Genomic DNA, 20,252 nt, shown 5'->3' with positions numbered 1-20,252 from the left:
TTTGGGACAGTAAGATAAAAATCTGTATTCCTTTGTCGTGCTTGTCCAACTGCTTCAGTTGCAGCACTACTGAAGTTTGACTGCAGTGGAGAGTAATTGTCACCTGTTTTACCTTGGAACTGATGGCAGCTGTGTGAGAAAAGCAGCCAAACGTCAGCAAATAAAAGACCTTCACGGAGTGGTAAGTTGCTTCTAAATCATCCTGTCAGCTCGGTGTTCACTTATCATTGGTTTTCTGAAAAACCACTGGGCTTTAATTTTATGGAGCTTAAGTTTCTGAAGTGATAAAAAAAAAATAAAGCTCTTGTATCAGAATGTCACAAATGGATCATATAATGAAAAACTATTTTACATTCTTGGGAAAACAAGCAAACTTGTGTAAACAAGCATTAAAGAAGAGGGCCAAGAGTCTATATTTCCCAAGGGAATGAGTGAAATTTAATTAACTGTGATTTAACACTTTATGTTCCACCTAGGAAAGCCAAACCGTGCAGCTAAACATACAATTACATTTTTGGTAAATCTTGAATAACTGAGGGAACAAAATTAAGATCTGATATAATATTGATAGTTTTTACCTTTTTTTTTTTTATTGAAAGATTTTGAAGTTGTCAGGTCTTACTTTTAAAACATGTTGCTGATTTCATGTCATTCTTAAACTTCTCCATCGTCTTTTTACAATGTTTTTCATTGTGACTTTACAATCTTAACTTTTCATAGTAATAGAATCTATTTTTATATGAAAATTGAGCAGAACTGTTATGATTTTCCTGCTCTGAAAACTTATTACAGGAAGTAGAGTAGACAAACATTGGTAGTGCACACTCTCTTTGTTTGTCTTCCAGTTGAACTAGCAAAGTGTTTGGTGAATCTATTCCCAGGCTGTGCACCCCACCACTTCATTAGCTACATTTTGCTCTTCAGGTCATTTCCTTGATACTTACTGCCGCATTATTACAACTGTTTTTAAAGTTGTGGGATTTTCTAATAATAGAAGGTTATATATTACAAACGTATAGCATTTCCTGATCAGAAGAGGGTAGGTAATGACTTGTTAAAGTTACTTAAAGCTATTACTCAGTTCCTTAAGTAACTTAAAAGGATATTTAGAAGTAGATTTATTGCAGTGTACTTTTTACTTTGTACTTGAGTAAAATAATTTTTAAAGTATTGTTACTCTCACTTGAGTAAAAGTTCTGGCCACAGACCACTCATTGAAGAACTGACTTGTTCTTCCATACACCAGTACTTAATGCTAAATTTCCATTTCTTGTTTGAAAACAAGCTTTGGTGTTTTGTGTTATTTTCTATATGTGCCATAATTCTGGCCTATCAACTTGTTCTTGTCATTTTCTGCCTCCTGCTCTGATTGCTCATTTAGCATACCTGCAACACTCCTGCTTACTCTAATCTGTATCCTTTCCTCTCACCTGTGTTCAAGCCTTTTTAAATAAAGACAAAATCACTTTTCCACGAAAAGCATCGTATTGTATTACCAGGCTAATGGGAATCCTGACTTATTTGTGATGTTCCTTTTCCATTTCTCTGAGAGAACCAGAAAAATCATGCAAATCAACGTAAACAACCCCACATGTTAGAGTGAGGTCATTAATATAGCATGACACACGGTTGGTGCACACACACACGTATTTCGTTATAAAACGTCCCTCCTCCTGCTGCAAGATATAATTAGAACATGTAAGAACAGGCCTCTTACCTGTTCTTACACAGTCCATGTCTGAGAGCTCTTCTTGGCTAACAGCCTCCATCACCGCCACCGCAGAGTCTTTTTTGGCTCTGCACTCCGTACATTGATATGGTGGTTTGTCTGGTGGTCTGATCTGCTACGATTGTTGCAGTCCACTCATAATTGCTCCTTGCAACCCGCGCCCTCTAAAAGTACTTATCAGAGCATAGCACTGGGTAGCTCAAGGGACAAAGCCCGTCTGGAGTACTGTCAAGGTTTGCCAACCATCACCACATTCCTGCTCCTACCTATCAAGTTGGCCAAAAGGTGTGGCTGTCAACCAAGCATACCCTACATTGAGGTAACGTCATAAGTTGCACCTCATTTTATTGGCTCCTTTCCTATTTCTAAGCTAGTGAACCTGGTGGGCATCAGGCTGTAACAACAACGCAACATAAAAGTGCATCCTACCTTTCACATGTCCAAGATCAAGCCCTACATCGTGACCCTATGCTTCCCATCAGGTCCCTCTGCATGGCTCTGTTCCATCAGCTCTGCCTCATTTTCTATTCCTGGACCAAGAGCTCTGTCTCTCCCATGGAAAACTAAAATGGAAAATCTTCTTGAGAGCAGGTGCCTGCATTACTCTTGCAACCTGTCTCATTCAGGGGTCCCTAAACCCGCTCTCTGAGCCCTCCAAGCATAGTGAGAGTGCGGCACTGCCAGTGGCCAACATGGAAGAGCAATCTGCAAGTTACAAGTCTAGCATTGGCTAAAATTTACAAAGTTTTGCTTTAAGGTAATAGATGAGGATACTGGGCTTCATGGAAGAAGTATTGAAGTATAACCGCTCATATGAGTGATTTAGGAGAAAATGTCGCATTTACCATTTTTCTCCTAATTTCAATCTTCTCTCAAGTACGAATGAACAAAGTGCACCAGGGTTGACATAGGAGTCTTGCACAATCAGTCAGCTGATATCCAAACCTAGTTTTTCACTAAATTAGCATATTTGTTGTTAACTAGAAGCAATTGTTCGCTTCATTGGGATACATCATGTATTATGCAACCATGCAATTATAAATGACATTTTTATTCAGTGTTGAGAGAACTATTGGTCACTACAACTGCAGTTGGCATGTCAGTATCAAGGACACATTTGTTGGATTTGTTATAATTTTGTTCAAAGAAAGAACAAAGAGCTCTATTCATTCATTCATTTTACTCCATAGCAGCTCGTTGGCTTTGTTATTAAACAGCATTTGGACGTTTGGGCCTGTCTAAATTTGTCAAATTAGAGAGAGTTTTGCCCTCATCATTTTTTGTTTAATAGTTGTATGAGAGAGATAGAGATTGGATGAAGGGATGGCAGTCATGGCCTAAAGATCTACAGTGCTGGTGTGCATTGTATGTATTAAAAAGAGATTTTGAAGAATGTTTTGCCATGTTGGTTGATGGCAAACTCATATTAAGCATTTAAATCACAATTTGCACCTCTTGCCTCCATCTGTAGTGTTTGTTGAATGCTTTTGGATCAAATGATTTTTAATATTCTATTTATTATTTAATCTTTACCTCTTCGCCTAAAGCCATTTCTGTGAATGAACAAGCATAGTAAGTCATAGCCTTATAAAGCATTATTGGAGCTGTAATGATGCAGTTTTATATTTCACACATTCATTTATGCACAGGTGGACTGCATCAAGGTTACAAGGATCATTTAGGATCATCAATTTAAGTTTGTTGAATCTGATGTGGGGCGTCCGTAAGAGTTAGCAGTAGGAGAAAAAAGCAAGAGAAATCTACGTCAAGAATACGAAAACCTTGTTTCATAAGGCCCATTCATCGATATTATTTAAAAAAATATATATTTTTTAAATGGACAACCGAGCCTTAAGTGTGAAGAAAATGGGCTTGATGAATAAAGAAAGGGAGACTGAAAGAGAATCAAATAAACTGGGTTATCTAAGGAGATTGTGAAAAGTGCGGCCAAAGGTCCACTTTTATTTATATTCGACACATGTGGTAATTTATAAAGGAGTATGAGCTATCTCATTAGCAGATAATGGGTTTGTGCAAAGCAATAACAGCATAGGTGGACTGGGAATTCTGTATATAACAATTCTTAAAATTTTCTACCATCTGAATAAATATACCAATGTTAGGAGTGCAGTTTCTCAGAATTTTGCAGCGTGAGGGATTCTGCTGCAATAAAGTAATATTCATTTCAAGAAATTTAACATCTAATCTGGAGGTGAGATTAAAACTTTCTTTTTAAAATTCTGTGTTAGAAAATAAAATACGGTTTAAATTTCATATGAACTTACATAAAAAGTACTGAGATAAGAGGAATGTGAATATTGATTAAAAAATAAAATCTCATTAGATAAATAAGACTTATTAATGATCCTCTTATGAACCTCGGGATTTTAACATGACACAGCCGTGAGGTAGTTGTTTATACTCTCTGTCTGATTAATTTAAAACATAATATCCGGTAAAAGGGAGTGTTAATGGTGCTCTTTGAACTCCATAGACCTCATCCAGAATAAACAGCAATACAATAGAAGCTCATACAACAATGCCTCTCATGTATTGAAAATCCCTATCTACGCTTTCTGGAAAGACTGCTAGTAATTTTGGCTGAAAAGGTGATTTGCAAGAGAAATTATGAGCACAAGATGTACACTAAGATAACAAAAAAGTCTTGGAAAGTTAACAGATCATTTTTTTCATCTTTCACTGTAGTGATTTTTATATGATGTTCTGAAAAGAGGGAGGCCACGTAGGACAGAAAATAGTTGATGTTTAATATCAATATTCTGTTTTTGTTAATGAAAAATGTTTTGTGACATTACGTCAGCTCTAAAGACTTCACATTCCTTTCTTTACACAGCCATTTTTGTGGAAGTTACTTACCCTAATTGAAATGCCAAAGGCGTCTGTGAGAAACTCTGACAGTCCCACCAGAGTCCGAGCCAAGTGAGCTGCACTGCTGCAGCGACAGCGTCTCCAAGGAGACTGCAGTGTGACCAAAAAAGAAGTGCCTCTATGTTTCTGAACCGTCTGCAGGGTGCAGCACAATGCAGCACAGCTGAGAGGTCAATCGTGAACCCTGTGAGGAATTCTGCTGAAAGCTTTCTCTTAACCTTTAGTCTTAATGTAATATATGGTCAATCTTTAAGGCAAACAACACAGACATGGGGAGGACTTTCTAAACACAGATGGTCTCTTAGAATAAACTGGTCTTGGAAGGGAAGCTTTTAATCATTTTCGCTTACTAAATTTATTCAGTTCTATTTTTGTTTCTGTACAGTGAGGGAGAGATATCGAGATATCTGAAAAGTTTTTAAAATAGCAGTCTAAGACTATAATAAATGTCAACCAAAAAAACAACAACTAATTTTATATCCTTATAAAGGACTTTCTTAAATTTCCTCATTCATAACATGTGTCAGATATGGACATGTTCTAGTTGCTAACAAAAAAAGCTGCTAACCAAAGGCTAACATATTTGAGCTGTCGTTTATAAGGTTATGACAACTTTTATTTCAATAAGGGTTGAAAAACAAATACAGTTTTGAGGTGTATGCATTTTCTAGAGCACGCATTACAGTACATTTGATTGCTAAAATTAGTAGAATATGACTTTTTATTATTTTATCCTATGCAAAAGCCTTGATGACAATGCATGAAATGCCATCAGGAAGTTATTGCTAAACTACAGACACACAGTGTCAAGAAAATGTCTTTAAAAAAATAACTAGTTATAGTTACTAGTTAGTTACTGGTTGGTTATGCAGTTACCGCACAATCAAGTTAACTATTTACTTGTTACGTTTTAATAGATTTACCAAACGCTTTGTACTCAGAAAAAACAAAAAAATAGAAATACTTTTATTTTAATGTCCCCAAAGCAAGACGTCTTTTAGGCAAATTGGATCGGAATCTTGATTTTCTCTATTTTTAATATAAACAACTTGTTCACAGACAAACTGAAAATAATAAAACTCGATGATTGTAGAAAACTCACAAATCTCTGCAGGGTCATAGTTGGGTGCACCATGGAAGGTAAAAATCAATCCTATGACATTTAACCAACCACATAAAAGTTTATGTGGACAACACCATCCTCACTAGAGCAATGAGATGTTTCCTGAGTAGTAAACTCTGGATCACTAGTAAACTAAAAGAATTGCCAAACAAAAGAGGAACATTTAGTTATATATGCAATTAATGAGGAGCGTGCAAATGCAACTTTAAGGTATTTTGGAGGATTTTCAGGAATTTTTAAAAAAGCCCTATCCCGCCCTATCCACTTTAAAAGATCTGCACATGCACAAACCTGTCGGGTAGCGATGAAAGATAAGAAAAGGTGAGCTTCAATGACTGACATATACGCCTGAAAGTGCGCATGCACAGAAACAGATTGCTAACTGGCGGCGAGCACGTAGGATGGCCTTATGTAAACATATCTCTAGAATGATCGACAATTAGGAGGACCACTTATTTAGATGATCCACCCGGAAATAAAAGATCATCGTCTATACCTTTAAAATCAGGCATTTATAAGATGACCGGCTGAGCAGCGTTATGGGATATCTTCAGCACCTCTTTATCCTTACAATGTTCGAGTGTTATAGAAGGTGACCTGCCATTTTCTGGAACTAAATAGTTGTTAGTTTAGATGTAGGCTACCATAGTAAAAGGACAACCATTTGTGTAAGCTTAAAGTACAAAGCAAGACCTCAAGACAAAACAAACTTTTAAAATATATTTTTTTCTCTTCTAAAAAACATTTATGAAAAAAGGTTTTATCATCTAAATTGAAGTTACTATTCACAATTAACAAGACACTGTTATTATTTTACTAGGAATGTTTATTATATGAAGTCTACTGGAATGTCACACTTGCCCTCTCAGGTGGGATTTTAGCTTATTTCTTTATTCTACCATGGCTCATTGTCTTTTTTTCCAGTTCTAATTGTGTCCGCCATTGCAGATGGTGTGTTTCCTTCCTGTCTTTGTTTAGCTTTCCCATATGAATCCAATAATCAGGGATCTCTGACTGCAGATGGATGATGTACTCTTTGGAAGGGACGGCTGGAAGTGTAACAAATGAGGGTTGATATGGGCTCATTGGGAATGCCTGAAATTCCTTGAGTAGGCAAATTAATCAACAGCAGGTTGCTAGCGTGGCCCTGGCCCCAAAATAACAGTAACACTGGCTGCAGTGGGAGAGTCTACACAACACTTAACAGCAACAATACTTGAGTGACATGTTTAATCGCTGTCAGATATATAAAGTCTGAGATCCACAAGAAACGAGTCCCTTCTGTTTGAGTTTAAATTGTTAATATTCTGATTATTCACAGTATATTTCTCATTTTATTGATACGGCTTGTATAAACAGTGGTGGTTTCTACCATGACATTACTTATATTAGTTATTTTATGCAAAACTAATAAATTAAACTTAAGCTACAGTAAGTACATTTTAAAGGGTTCCTACCAACTAAATCAATTGTCTATTATTTAATTTGAACTAATGCAGGGAATATGTTAATTTACAAAATAATGAGCATTATTTAACTATCAAATTTTGGCATTAAGGCATGTGAAGCAGTACTTCAGGGCCTCTGAAGTACTCTAGAATCTAATGGGCTGTTAAGATTGCTGACATGTAAACCTGCTTGGATGTTTTTTGGTAGGGGAGAGCTTTCTTTTTGTTTAACCCCAGTTTTCTCCTGTTTATGTGTTGGTTAGGTATGTTATTTTGTAGGTTTGTATATTTTGGTTTCAAATTGAGTTCACTTTTGTTTTTCTATTGTTTTGTTTGTTATTTTGGCCTGGGCTCTCCCCTAAGCCTTTACCATAATTTATTCAAAAGAAATGTTAGAATCAAACTTTTAAAATGCCATTTTGACTCCTTCATTCACAGTCTAAATTTATGTTAGTCCCTTACAACTCGACTCAGCCAGGGGATGTAACACCTTACAGATCAGAACCATACAGAGCAGACCTCTAGCCTACAGAGTTGGAGCAGGAGGGTGACGACTAATATGACCACAGCAGCCTAGAAAAAGCACGGCTTATTTTGCCTCTGGTACAGATAGTATAAACAGTTATTAGTTTGTAAATATAAATGATTACATAGTACTTTAAATGATGATGATTTTCCAATATATCCTCCATGACTGTTACAAGAAATTATCTCCTATATTCTTAGAGGTATATGTAGCTAGAAACACTAACAGATTATGAACAGGATTATCAGTTCTGTGTGATTCCAGTCTTAAAACAAGAGAGACCTAAGAATCAGTGGTGACAACTAAGAGAAAGAGTAGTAGAGGGGTACAAAACACTGGGTAAGTTAAGATAGGAAATGCTTTTTTAAAAGATTGGTCTTTAGGAGTTTCCTGAAGACAGAAAAGTACACTGCTGTTCTTGTATTACTTGGTAGGTCATTCCACTATATTTGAACGACCCATAAAAACAGTCTGGATTTTCTTAAAGGAATAGTACACCCAAAACATGATTAGCCTTCATTTTCTACTCACCCCCATGCTGAACAACACTCTGGAGTACTTTTTTGATATCTCAAATGCATATTGAGATCTGGGAGGCTTCTTGCTGTCTGCTGACATTCAAATAATGGAGGTCTATGGTCCCCGAGGCAGAAAGGTCCATAAAAGTCCACAAAAAACGTGTCAATATTCCTCCATACTGCTCGTCCAATGTATTCCAAGTGTCCTGAGTGGGTAGCATCCAGAATTTACTCGAAACGAAGTTATTAAGAATGTTTTTAGAGCATAAACAGTAGTGTATAGGATTTCCTGAAAGCGCGCACCTGCGCGTTCACAACGCTACGGAAGCCGGCAGACCAAACCAGATGAAAGTGCGCATTCAGCGTCTGCTCTGCCAATAATGCAAGCGTAGAAGAAGAAATGTGCTGTTTACCTGTGCAAAGAAAGAAACAACGAAAGAAAAATGTCTGAGGACTTCAGTGTTGAGGAAGAGCATGAGTTCTTTGCCGAGCTGAATGCGCACTTTCATCTGGTTTGGTCTGCCGCGGTTTCCGTAGCGTCGTGAATGCGCTTTCAGGAAATCCTATACACTACTGTTTATGCTCTAAATGATTCACAAATAACTTAATTCTGTGTGCTTTTCTTTTAGTATTCGCACCTGCAAAGTACTGGGTAAAAAGTCTGCTACAGCTAAAATCTTGCAATGTTATTGTTCAGGTGCTTGGATCTGGCTGAGCCTCATACAGTAGACTGCATGTTTTGTTTAACAAGGAAATAAAACTAAAGCAAAAATGCCATTTGAGAATAATCCCACCCTTATCCTCCATAAAGAAAAAACTCTACAATGTCTTGTGGTCTGTATATATTTTTCAAATCTCCAGCATTTTTTAGATAAGAATACATTTTTTTTCATAATCTTTGTGAAAAATTCTTCTTAAGCTCTTAACCTGGGGCTAACTATAGTACACCTTGCTGGGTTCTATTTTTTCTTTTTCCTTCTTACACCCCTCAGGGACTGCAGATGGAAAAGATTCAATGTGTGCATGTGTGCTTGTAGCAATATGTTAAAAGATTTTTTTTTTTGCTTCTTGAAATAATGGCTTTTTCTGTGAAGTTTCCATAAAGACCATATTTAAACGTGTACATCTAACAGTTATGCTTCCAGCATGCCCAAATTCAGATGTGAATCTCTGCAGCTCCTTCGGGGAGATTATGGGCCTTTTGCCGTGTCTAGTTAAGGTTGCAATTTCCTACTACTGAAAAATGTATTGTATACTATTACATGATTACATGACATGATCAAAGCTTGGGATATCTACATTTATTTTACATATCTACTGCAAATTCTTTCAAAGATAAGATATTAAAAGCAATTCCAGATAAGATGAAACAAGAAGGCATATAGGATGAAGCCAGGAAGCAAGCTCCAACAGATGTGTAGTCAGGGATGAAGAAGATCACAGGCTGATCAGTCAGATGAAAGTCTAGACAGAGCTGATTAATTGAACACATTCTTCAATAGATTTAGTTCAGGAATAAGCTCCGCTGCCGACAGTCAAATGAACATCCCACCCATCTTTGACCCAAAGCTTCCATCTCACACAAAAAATTTTTTTCCTCTTCCATGGACGGTTTTGCTTCTTTGTTTTTGTTCTCAACCAAATCAGAAGATGTTGCTGCTTCCTTTCACCTGCTATCCAAGGGGGTCCACAGAGATGGCAAGTTTATTCATATAATAAGAACAATTCAGTACAAAGAAAAGTGCTTTACATGAATTTAACATAAAATAGAAGAAATCACCTAAAATATTTTTATCATCATATGTAAATGATATTAGTTTTATCTCATACTTTTAGTTAGAACTCATATTGACTAACTGCTGACTGGAGACTGAACTGTGAATCCATCTAAAAGAAAAGAACACAAAGACTGTACAAAGCTTAGGTCCTTCAGCAAGATGATGCATATCTTCTATAAGTCTGTTGTGGAGTTGAAGCTAAAGTTTGTTCTGTTCTAGGAACTCATCTTGAGCCTCTGGAGAGGATTTCACAAAGAAACATTCTTCATAAAATGAAAAACATTAAGGACAATGCGAGCGTTCTCTTCATCAGACTGGTAAACAACCACAGTGTGTTCAGTCAGAGGCTTCTTCAGATCACGTGAAAGACAGACCACTACAGAAGATCCTTCTTGCCTACAACTATCAACATCTACAGCTTGCTAAAAAAAAGAAATCTTTATGGTTAATAAAAACATTTAATTTCCCCTTGGAATGAATCAAGTATTTTTGAACTGAATTGAAAACTTTCTATCTGAACACTATAGTCCTTGGTCTTCTTCATGCTACTTGTTCAAAAACATTCTCTAATGTTTAACTAAACTCTGCTTAACATAAACTCAAGCTATATAAATGCAAATAATTAAAAAATGAACTAAATATTGTGCTTATTAAATTGTAACTCTCCTATGTCTTTGAAAGAAATTCAAAGTGGAAAGAGTTTTTTAAATGTCTGTACGTTCAGTAGTGAAGAGATGCGGAGGCACAGCTTTGAAAACCAAGGTTGTAACAAAAGAAGACATACAATTTTTTTTTTTATTTAATCAGCTATACTGCAAAGTAATACTGGAACCTTTGCAGAACAACCCGATACAACTGGAATACTTCCCTGTCCTAAAATCTCTGACTGAAAGGAAAGACAAGCCAGCTGTGGATGTTAAGGATCTCACTGCAAAAACAATCCAGAAATAAGTAAAAAATGGCTTAAATTAAGTATATTTAGCCTTAATTTGAGCAGGTAAATAAGATGATTTGCCAATGGAATGAGTATTTTCACTCTTAAAATAAGATAGTTAGATAATATTTACTTGAAATAAGACGATAAAATAGTTTTTTCTTATTTTAAAAGGAAATTGTCTTGTTCCATTGGCAAAGTGTCTTACTTATCTCCTCAAATCAAGGAAAAACACACTTATTTTAAGAAAAAATAACTTATTGAGATTTATATTTTTTGCAGTGTTGCTTTTACTGTACTAATCACTTAGCTGGATAGGTGGTTTTATTGAGCTAAAAGGGGCTTAAAAAAAAAAAAAGAGAAAAGATATAATTTCCATTAGACCCAATCAAATACATTGAACTTCATAGTTGGAATTCATAAAATGCAAAACAGCTAAAGGGGGTGTGAACTTTTTGTTATAAGAGACTTTTTTTTCTAAATGAAACCACATGTGAGAAGTAGTTCTCCTCTTGGATATTCTGGGAATGAAAACGGTCGCTGTTATCCCTGTGTGCTTCTGGCCCGAAAGTTTACAGTTATATGTGTTTGTTCTTCTTTGACTGACCTTTAACACACGTGTCACAAGCAATACAACAGCTAAAAAGCCTGTGTGAACATGCGCCGCTGAAATGTTCTCATGATCTTTGACACTGACAGTGTTTAGCACAGAGGACTTGCGGCTTGGCGTTGATTCATAATGTAGATTATGAGCGGGTGGCTTTGTCTTGCAGTTGTGCTGAGGTGGTCTAACAGGAAAAAACACTGATTATAGCTGTAGGTGATAAGTCAACAAGAGGACATCTAACTTGTTGGCCTTGAGTGTTTAGTTCCTATATCTCGTCCTCTTTTAGGTTAATCTATCCCACACTGAGAAGTCTATAACTACCTTTATAGAACATGAAGTAGGATGATATTTCTCCAACTGGTCCCATGGTTATGCACTCGGATGGTTTTCTCAGCATCCTACTGTCCTGTGTAAGGATCGGGGGGGCCGAGCCATGTGAGAAATGAAAAAAAAATTACTTTCTTTTCCCAGAGGACAGAAAATGTTGGATCTAAATCAAGGCTGGGTCAGGAGAAATTCCTCTCTTCTGTACATCCTGATGTACTTCCTTGAGGCAAATGTTTATGCTTGCACATTTTTTTCCTCTGCCAACTGTGCAGAATAAGATTAGACACCTATAAATGGTTGTCACAGCCTCTGTATTTTTAAATGTTTTTAAATGTTTTTATAATTATAATTTTTATTTTTTCTGACACTTTTTATGTTTTGTACGGTGACCTTGAGTGTCCAGAAAGGCGCCTTTTTAAATAAAATGTATTATTATTATTATTATTATTAATGAAATGGTGCATTGAGATAAAAGCTGTGTCTCAGCATCATATGTTTTCATTTTTGTTTATTTATTATTTTATTTTTAAAATGTGCCACTGGACAGATGTCCACTGATTATCATTGTCAAGTAGCAAGTCACTGACCCACAATAGATTATGCGTGGGAACAACCTTCTGCAACTGGCTCTCCCAGATGATGCTGCAGTGAGTAATAGAAACGGGAGTCATGGCAGCTTCCCAACTCACTGGATTTGGAAGGCAGAATGGAAGCATATGAAGAAGGGAATGTTCAGAATAACTTTACAAGATTCATTTCTGTCTGGGTCAGATCCTATGAGCCAAACACTGTCTGGTGCCATCTTCTTGGCACCATCTCCTACTTGGTCTTAGTTTTTCTTTGCTTTTTTCACTTACGTTCTGTTTCCTTTCCTTCTCACACTTCCCTAACAATGTTTCACACTAGTCAGAACGAAAATGTCTCCCCATTCGCTTTTATCTTGTCTGTGCCTCTTCTTCCTCTTCTTCTACCAGGAGTGTTTGAAGGCGTTTCCGCTCCCAAACTCACCATGAGCTCTGCTCTCCCCAGTGGGATATTAATAGGACAGTGGAGTGGGACATGGAGATGCACTCCCAGGAGAGGCGATGGGTGGGAAGTAAAAAGTGGGAAAAGGGCCAATCTGCACATTCACCAGCAGTTGTAAATCCATCATGTGTGAGTTGTAGACACACAAACAAAGATTAGAGCTTGTCCTTGTGGAAGAAATCAGAGATAAATCAGTCTTAAAGATATGAAGCAAACTATATAGCAAGTACAAATGTTCACTTTTCCCATAGGGGCTCTAAAAATAAGTTACTGTCTCATAGGTGAAATTTGATTAAAACTAATTGATGAGTTTAAAAAAAATTAGAAAAGGAAACTATGAAACTTGTGTTAAAAATTTGTTTCCATTTAATTAATGAAATTTCTACAAAATGTAGGGTTTAATTTAATTTAATGTTTAAATCAATAATTTCATATGTGATAGACCATCATAAATGTGCTAACATTTGTAAATCAAAGTAAAGGAATGAAAAGTTTTAAACATTTGTCTAATTCAAATCTATTGACTTTGGTAATTTTCTGCCAATTTACAGCCAGTTTATCATCTCTAACAAAAAGTCTCTGAACCATTTAGGTTCACAAAACAAAAGCACAAACTGTACAGCTTGTTATTTGGTGTGAATAATTAATTAAACTCCCTTTGCTCTGTTACATCAAATCATTTGTTTGTTTCTTTTAGAAGTCCATTTTCTGTACATAGTTCTTTTTGTATTTGTATGTTGTTTGTTAGTTCTCCACCCATAATATTGTTCAGTTTGTCAATAGAGTATGAACTGCACATTCATGAAGCCAGTCATGCAAAACAAGGTTTGCATGCATCATATGTAAAAGATAAACACAAATCATTTTACACCTGGTATGAGGTGAGGTACAATGCAAAGAAGTTTGCATGTTTTAAAGGAAAAGTCTGGTCAGTAAGGAATAATCAATGGATCATTATCTTTACCTAAAACTAATACATTCACGGTGATTTAATGAATTTAGCGTTAATCAGTAAAAAAATAAAAACAATAATTTTCGTTGGCCACTTTTGTCCAAATAGAGTAACACCTCACTCTTGACATCTTCCGGCAATGACGTCACGGTGAGGTAAGCCTAGCACCATTCTCCCCGCTTTACAAGCAAAATCAATGGGAACTACTACAGTAGACATGCCTGCAATCAACAACAATTATTTAAGATTTCAAGAGGACTTCATCATTGAAATTCGCAAGAGCTACAGTTAAACTGACAATGCCGACATGCATGCCAGTTGGATGTTCTAATACATCAAGTAAAAGTGAAAATAAAAAATGTTAGTTATTTCACCTTTTCCGATTCCTGATCCTCCACGGACGGGTTCGTCGTTGGATTGCCAACTGGAGGAGGGAGGATTTGCCATCAAACTTCTGGCCAGAGAAAAAAACACATCATATGTAGCCAAAATTTCGAAGAAGAATGTTTTCAAGATAACTTGGATAATAGTGCGTTGTGACAAACACCAGATAGAGCACTGGGACTTCATCAACAGCAGATACCGCACAGTGACGTCACAAACTGGTAGGTGGTAGTGCTCTTTGACAAACCTGGAGGTTTCCAGTAAAGCACATTCAACTGAAAATTACTGCTAATTAAAAACACTTATCATTTATTCAACAGTATGTAATAATTTCACATTTAAAGGAGAAGTTCGGTTTTTTACACTTTAAGCCCATTTTCTGTAGTGTCCAGGATGAAATCGAATGATCGACACCAAAAGTTTGACAATTGCTCCTGTCTCTGCTTTTTGGCTCATTTAGAATCCCCCCCTGGCTGCTTTAGAATGGCTAGCATAGAGCATGTCCGATAATGTCCTTAAAACAACCTTAAACGTTCTTTTTTTTAAATATGCTACTCACCGTGTCGTCAGCGCTGTTCAATGACGTTCCAAAAAAAGTTTCGTAAAGAAAAAACGTTCCTGTAGTGTTTTATTTAGCATTTTGTAAATCCCATTGAGTTCTGTAGGAATAGTCAATATTCCGCTGCCACCGGAAACGGAAATGGGGCCTGTTTACACAGTTGTAGTCTTTTCGCTTCACTCTGTGTACTCCGACGTCGAGGTGCTAACGTCTCTGTTAAACACTTTAAAAAACTCTGAAAATGGAATACGAAAGGTGGATTCTTGATTCTCGACGTCGGAGTACACAGAGTGAAGCGAAAAGACTACAACTGTGTAAACAGGCCCCATTTCCGTTTCCGGTGGCAGCGGAATATTGACTATTCCTACAGAACTCAATGGGATTTACAAAATGCTAAATAAAACACTACAGGAACGTTTTTTCTTCACGAAACTTTTTTTGGAACGTCGTTGAACAGCGCTGACGACACGGTGAGTAGCATATTTTAAAAAAAGAACGTTTAAGGTTGTTTTAAGGACATTATCGGACATGCTCTATGCTAGCCATTCTAAAGCAGCCAGGGGGGGATTCTAAATGAGCCAAAAAGCAGAGACAGGAGCAATTGTCAAACTTTTGGTGTCGATCATTCGATTTCATCCTGGACACTACAGAAAATGGGCTTAAAGTGTAAAAAACCGAACTTCTCCTTTAAAGTACTTTCAGAAGTTTGAATTCTGAATATGACCGGACTTCTCCTTTAATTCATGCAAACTTTCTGAAGATCAGGCCCTAGGAGTCTGAATGTCCAACATGACTGAGACACTCCACCATCCTGTGAGGTGTTGGAGCTGTTGTCACTTGTGGAAAGCTTCCTGATGATGCAGGGATGTGAAGTTTTTTAATCTTCTCTTTGAACTTGCGAATGGCTGTGAAACCACCTTTAGAGATGGAGCTGTTAGAAAGTAGACACCACTTTGTTTATGGTTAGTTTTCTAAGTGTAATCACAAAGCTTTCATCACTCCACCTAAACCCTTGGCCTTGTTTGTCTAAAATATGTCCACCTCTGTTCACAGAAGGCTGCTGAGTCTTCTGCTTGACTAATGAGCCTCTCTGTGTTGTTTAATGTGTTTGTTTAGTTGCTGTTTGTTTTAACAATGTAAAGGTCTGCTTCACTTAATGGCATATAGGGATTTTGTCTCCATGCGGTGCTGCTAAATTTTTCAGAGCTGCAGGTTACCCACTGACGCAAAGTTGAGCAATTATGTCATTTTGCCCACATTTAAACCAATCAGGAGCTGGCTGCTGTATATTCATGTCCACCTATGCAGTACTTTTAGCCCTTTATTGCTCCATGTTATTTCCGTGTGTCTCCTTGCCAATGCTAGGATTAATCTCTCTGCCTTCCTGAATTTACCCTCGGTTCTCATTCTCTGTGACACCTATTGGATTTGAGGCTAAAAAAACCTAATCTAGCCATAACTTCTCAAATTATACCTCCACAAATAGCAGTTTTAAAGATTCTCCCTCCTTCACGCCTCCATCATAACATGTCCATCCTCCAGCACTCCTCCATTGTAACTCTGTTCACCTCATGGACCTCAACCATTGGACTCTGCCTGCTTATCACTGGCTCTTTGAAACCAGTGAGATCAGCTCACTGCTTCCATCTGATAACTTACATTGCATTCCATCTGCTTACCTTTCCAATGTCTGTCTCACATTGATCAATCCTCCCACATAAAATGAAAATGACTTACAGTCTTCATCGTGGAACAAAAATATAAAACAGAAACATTTCTTTCCGAACTGATGCTATCAGCGACTCTAGCATTGTATTCAATTTGTATAGATAAAGAAAATGTGTCTTCCAAAGTAAATTATTCAAGTCTTTTGTTTCAAAATCTAAGGTATTAGCTTGTTTCAGATCTTTGTGTCCTGATTTTTGATTATGATAAATTACCTGCTACCGTTTAATTCATTTTCAGTGCCATGTAGAGATCTGTACATTATATCACTATAACCCTTTGTTTAGGGAAGATGTTGTAAAAGTAAGACAAAACACAATACTATGAAGCAGAAGGCTTGTATTTGCATCCGGTAACTTGACCGTCATTGTCACTTGTTTGTTTATAGTAGTTTTCACCAGTTTAGTTTTTCTTTACTATGAGAGTCGTTTTCTTGACCTAAGCAAACTTCCTGAGGTTAAGAAAACATTGTGGCAGGAAGCAGAATCCTCTCTCTTTTGGTGTGTGTGTATGTTTTTTTTTTGTTTTTAACAAATCCTGCTGTTTCTGATTTTAAACATTTATTTTTTTCAGTCTACCCAACAGATTTCAATAATATGCTGTAATATTACTGCTGCCTAAAAAGTGGCCCTAGGCGTTGAAAACAGACCTTAAAAATATTTTTGGTGGTTAATATTTTTTATTCAAAATAAATTAACATTTGTGGACATTAGGTATATTTTCAAATACGATGGTAAATTAGCATGTTGTGTTCTAAACAATTTGCCTGTCAGACCCGCAGCATCACAGTAGGAGTTCAGTGCAAAGAATTTGTCCTGGATTTAGACATTTATGCCCATTTTACAGGAAATAGAAAAACAAACTCAAGAAGGAGAACAGGTTTGTTTTTCCTGAAAAAGAAAAGAAGAAAAACAGAAGAATTTAGCGAATTGCCATTAGAACATCTGTTTTCTTAGAGTAGCTGTAAGCGTAGACATGTATTTAAATTGCACTTTGTGTGTGATGAGTTGTGAATAAATTGTGTTTTCTCTGAATCAAAGGGAACAAAGTGAATCTCATCATGATTCTACAACTTGAAGCTTAAGTCTTTTTGCCTTGTACACTATGAAATGTTCTTGTAATCATCTTATTCAATTCTCAGTGTTTCTTTTCTGCTTATTTTGGTTGGTTGTTTAACTAATTATTATCTTATTGTTCTTCCATGTCCTTTTTATTACATCATTTTTTTATGTTTTAAATCCCTTCAGCCTCTCACAGCTGTTCTTGATCAGTGTAATCAGACTCACCTGTTTCATGTCATATTAAACACTAGTTTGCTTTCAGACATTGTTAGATTCACAATTCTCAAAGTTTTATTATCGCACCTTGTCCTCTGCCCTCTGTTTTGTGAGATCTTTAACAATCAAACCCATATTACCTTGATCTGACCATGCTCTTATGAACATGCATGCAAGTTATACAGTAGTGGCAGTAGGTCTACCATGGAAAATCTGGTATATTTTTTCACTTCTGTCATAAGAGATTTTATGTTGCAGCAACTCAATAAAAAAAAGTGTTTGCTTATGAAAAATGTACATTATACCTTCGGAGAGACAGACTTTTTTTTTTTTTTGTTGTTGGTCTTTTATTATCTTTAAGCAAACCCTATGAGAAGGGTTGATATAAAGTAACTCACTTCAGTTACAGGAGACCTCAGAAATGTTTTAACATGAATTTTGAAATGACTTTTTAAATTAGGCTAATAAACTTTGGTAACCTATTTTTTTCTATAAACAATAGTTTCCATTTTTATCTTTCATGTATAACATTCTTGCATATGATGAATACACAAAAAAACATCTTGGTATCCCATAAGGGCTCCAGCTGACAGCTTCTTGGTCAATTGCATTTAGAAGGTATTATTTGTCTGCTGATTAGGGAAGCAACAGTAAGCATCCAAATGCAAAATTCAATGATGAGTTCAGAGAGCTTCAGACTAAACCTTTAAGGCCCTTTTGATTGTACCAGAGTCTAGTTTCTTGAGGGGATTACACAGACCTTAAGAGAACCAATACCGTAGAACGGTTACAAACGCTGTACAGTTTTTCCAGGTCCTGCAGCAGTTCCCTTGCAGTGTGAATGTGTGCCAGGCCAGTGTACCATAAGCATGAAGAGATGATGTGATATGAGAGCAGAGCATTTGAGTAGAAGAAGTAAAACAAAGTAAGAGTGCAAATCTAACAACAAAATAGTCTGAAATTGGGGTCAGATGGGGTTCTGAAAGTCTGTCGGAGTGCTTTGCTGTTGGAGAGGGTGTATAAACGAAATTTCGTTTTGTATACACTCTGTGTAAACAAAATTACAATAAAGTTTGTCAAATTCTATAAGTCTAAGTCTGAGGATATGCAGGCATACATTTATGTGTGAAAACTAAAGTAGCAAGGAAATCTTATGAGATGGACTTTATTGTTTGTGTATTTTTAAAATGCTTTTCAGTACTAGATCATTACTGCTCCTGAAATACTTAGCTGCAACTACATTATTTTGCTTGACCAAGATTAAAAATGTCAGAGTTAAAAGAAACCAGGCAAACCGAAGCAGCAAACTTGTTCACTTTTGCTCATCCCTGGTCTAATCATTTGCCCCAACCAGCGATGTGAATTCACCAATTTTACTACACTTTTCAAACCAGTGGTCTCAGAAGTCAGTTCTCAATGGCTGGGCTCCCTAAGTGGCTCTGTTTTAAAAAACTCACTCAAATCTCTAGGAAAACATTTGAAAGTGTGACTGAAGCTCAAAGCATGGCCAGATAGTAAACTCTACACACGATAAAGTCAGAATAGCTTCCATTTAAAATAAAAACATTTAATAACAAAAATGTTTAAACTTCAGGTCAAATATATTTCAGTTAAAAACTCTTAAACAAGAAAGTAAAAATCTAATTAATTAATTGCTGCTATATACACAGGAATAGACAGATCCAACACGGCTTTCCCTGTAGGCAGCAACTTGATACAGCTTTCAACAATTCCACAAAATATGCCACTTAGAACGCTACAAACTAGACATCGATCCTGCATCTACGACCACCAGCATCCAGAAAGTGTTTTGGACTCTTAAAAACAGCCACTCTTGGCCGTTTAAAAAGCTGAAGAAGGCTTTGGACGGATGAGAACAGTGCAACGGGCTCATGGAGCAGGCCATGGGGGAATCACAGGTCCCATCAATTCTGCTATCCAAAGTCTGTTCACTGGATAACGAAATTGATTATCTCTAGCTTCATCCATACCAGACAATGCTGTGTCTGGTATGGACAACAGCAACAACACATTAACATTCAGAAAGTTAATGTCATAAACATTAACTTTCTGAATGTTAAATGCTGACCGTCTATCTGCCTAGAGAGCTTACTGTTGTTAGAATCACTGCCCACCTGCCCCCACCCATCCTCACCACCTTCTATGGAAGCACCATAGAGAGCGTTCTGACCAGCTGTCTCACTGTGTGGTGTGGAGGCTGCAGCACCTCAGACTGGAAGAACATGAGAAGAGTGGTGAAAACAGCACAGAGGATCACCAGGGCTCCCCTCCATTAAAGACATTTCATCCCAGCGCTGCGTGTCCCGAGCCCGTAACATCCTCAGAGACCCCTCACAAACCCACCGTGGACTGTTCTCCCTCTGGGAAGAGGCTTCGCAGCATCTGCTGCAGGACCAGCTGGTTCTGTAATAGCTTTTACCCCACTGCCA

Source organism: Cyprinodon tularosa, unplaced genomic scaffold (genome assembly GCF_016077235.1).
Source record: "Cyprinodon tularosa strain WSP-4 unplaced genomic scaffold, ASM1607723v1 ctg42, whole genome shotgun sequence".
NCBI classification, from domain to species: Eukaryota; Metazoa; Chordata; class Actinopteri; order Cyprinodontiformes; family Cyprinodontidae; genus Cyprinodon; species Cyprinodon tularosa.
The sequence above is the reverse complement of the archived record's forward strand: the minus strand, read 5'-3'. Positions refer to the sequence as shown.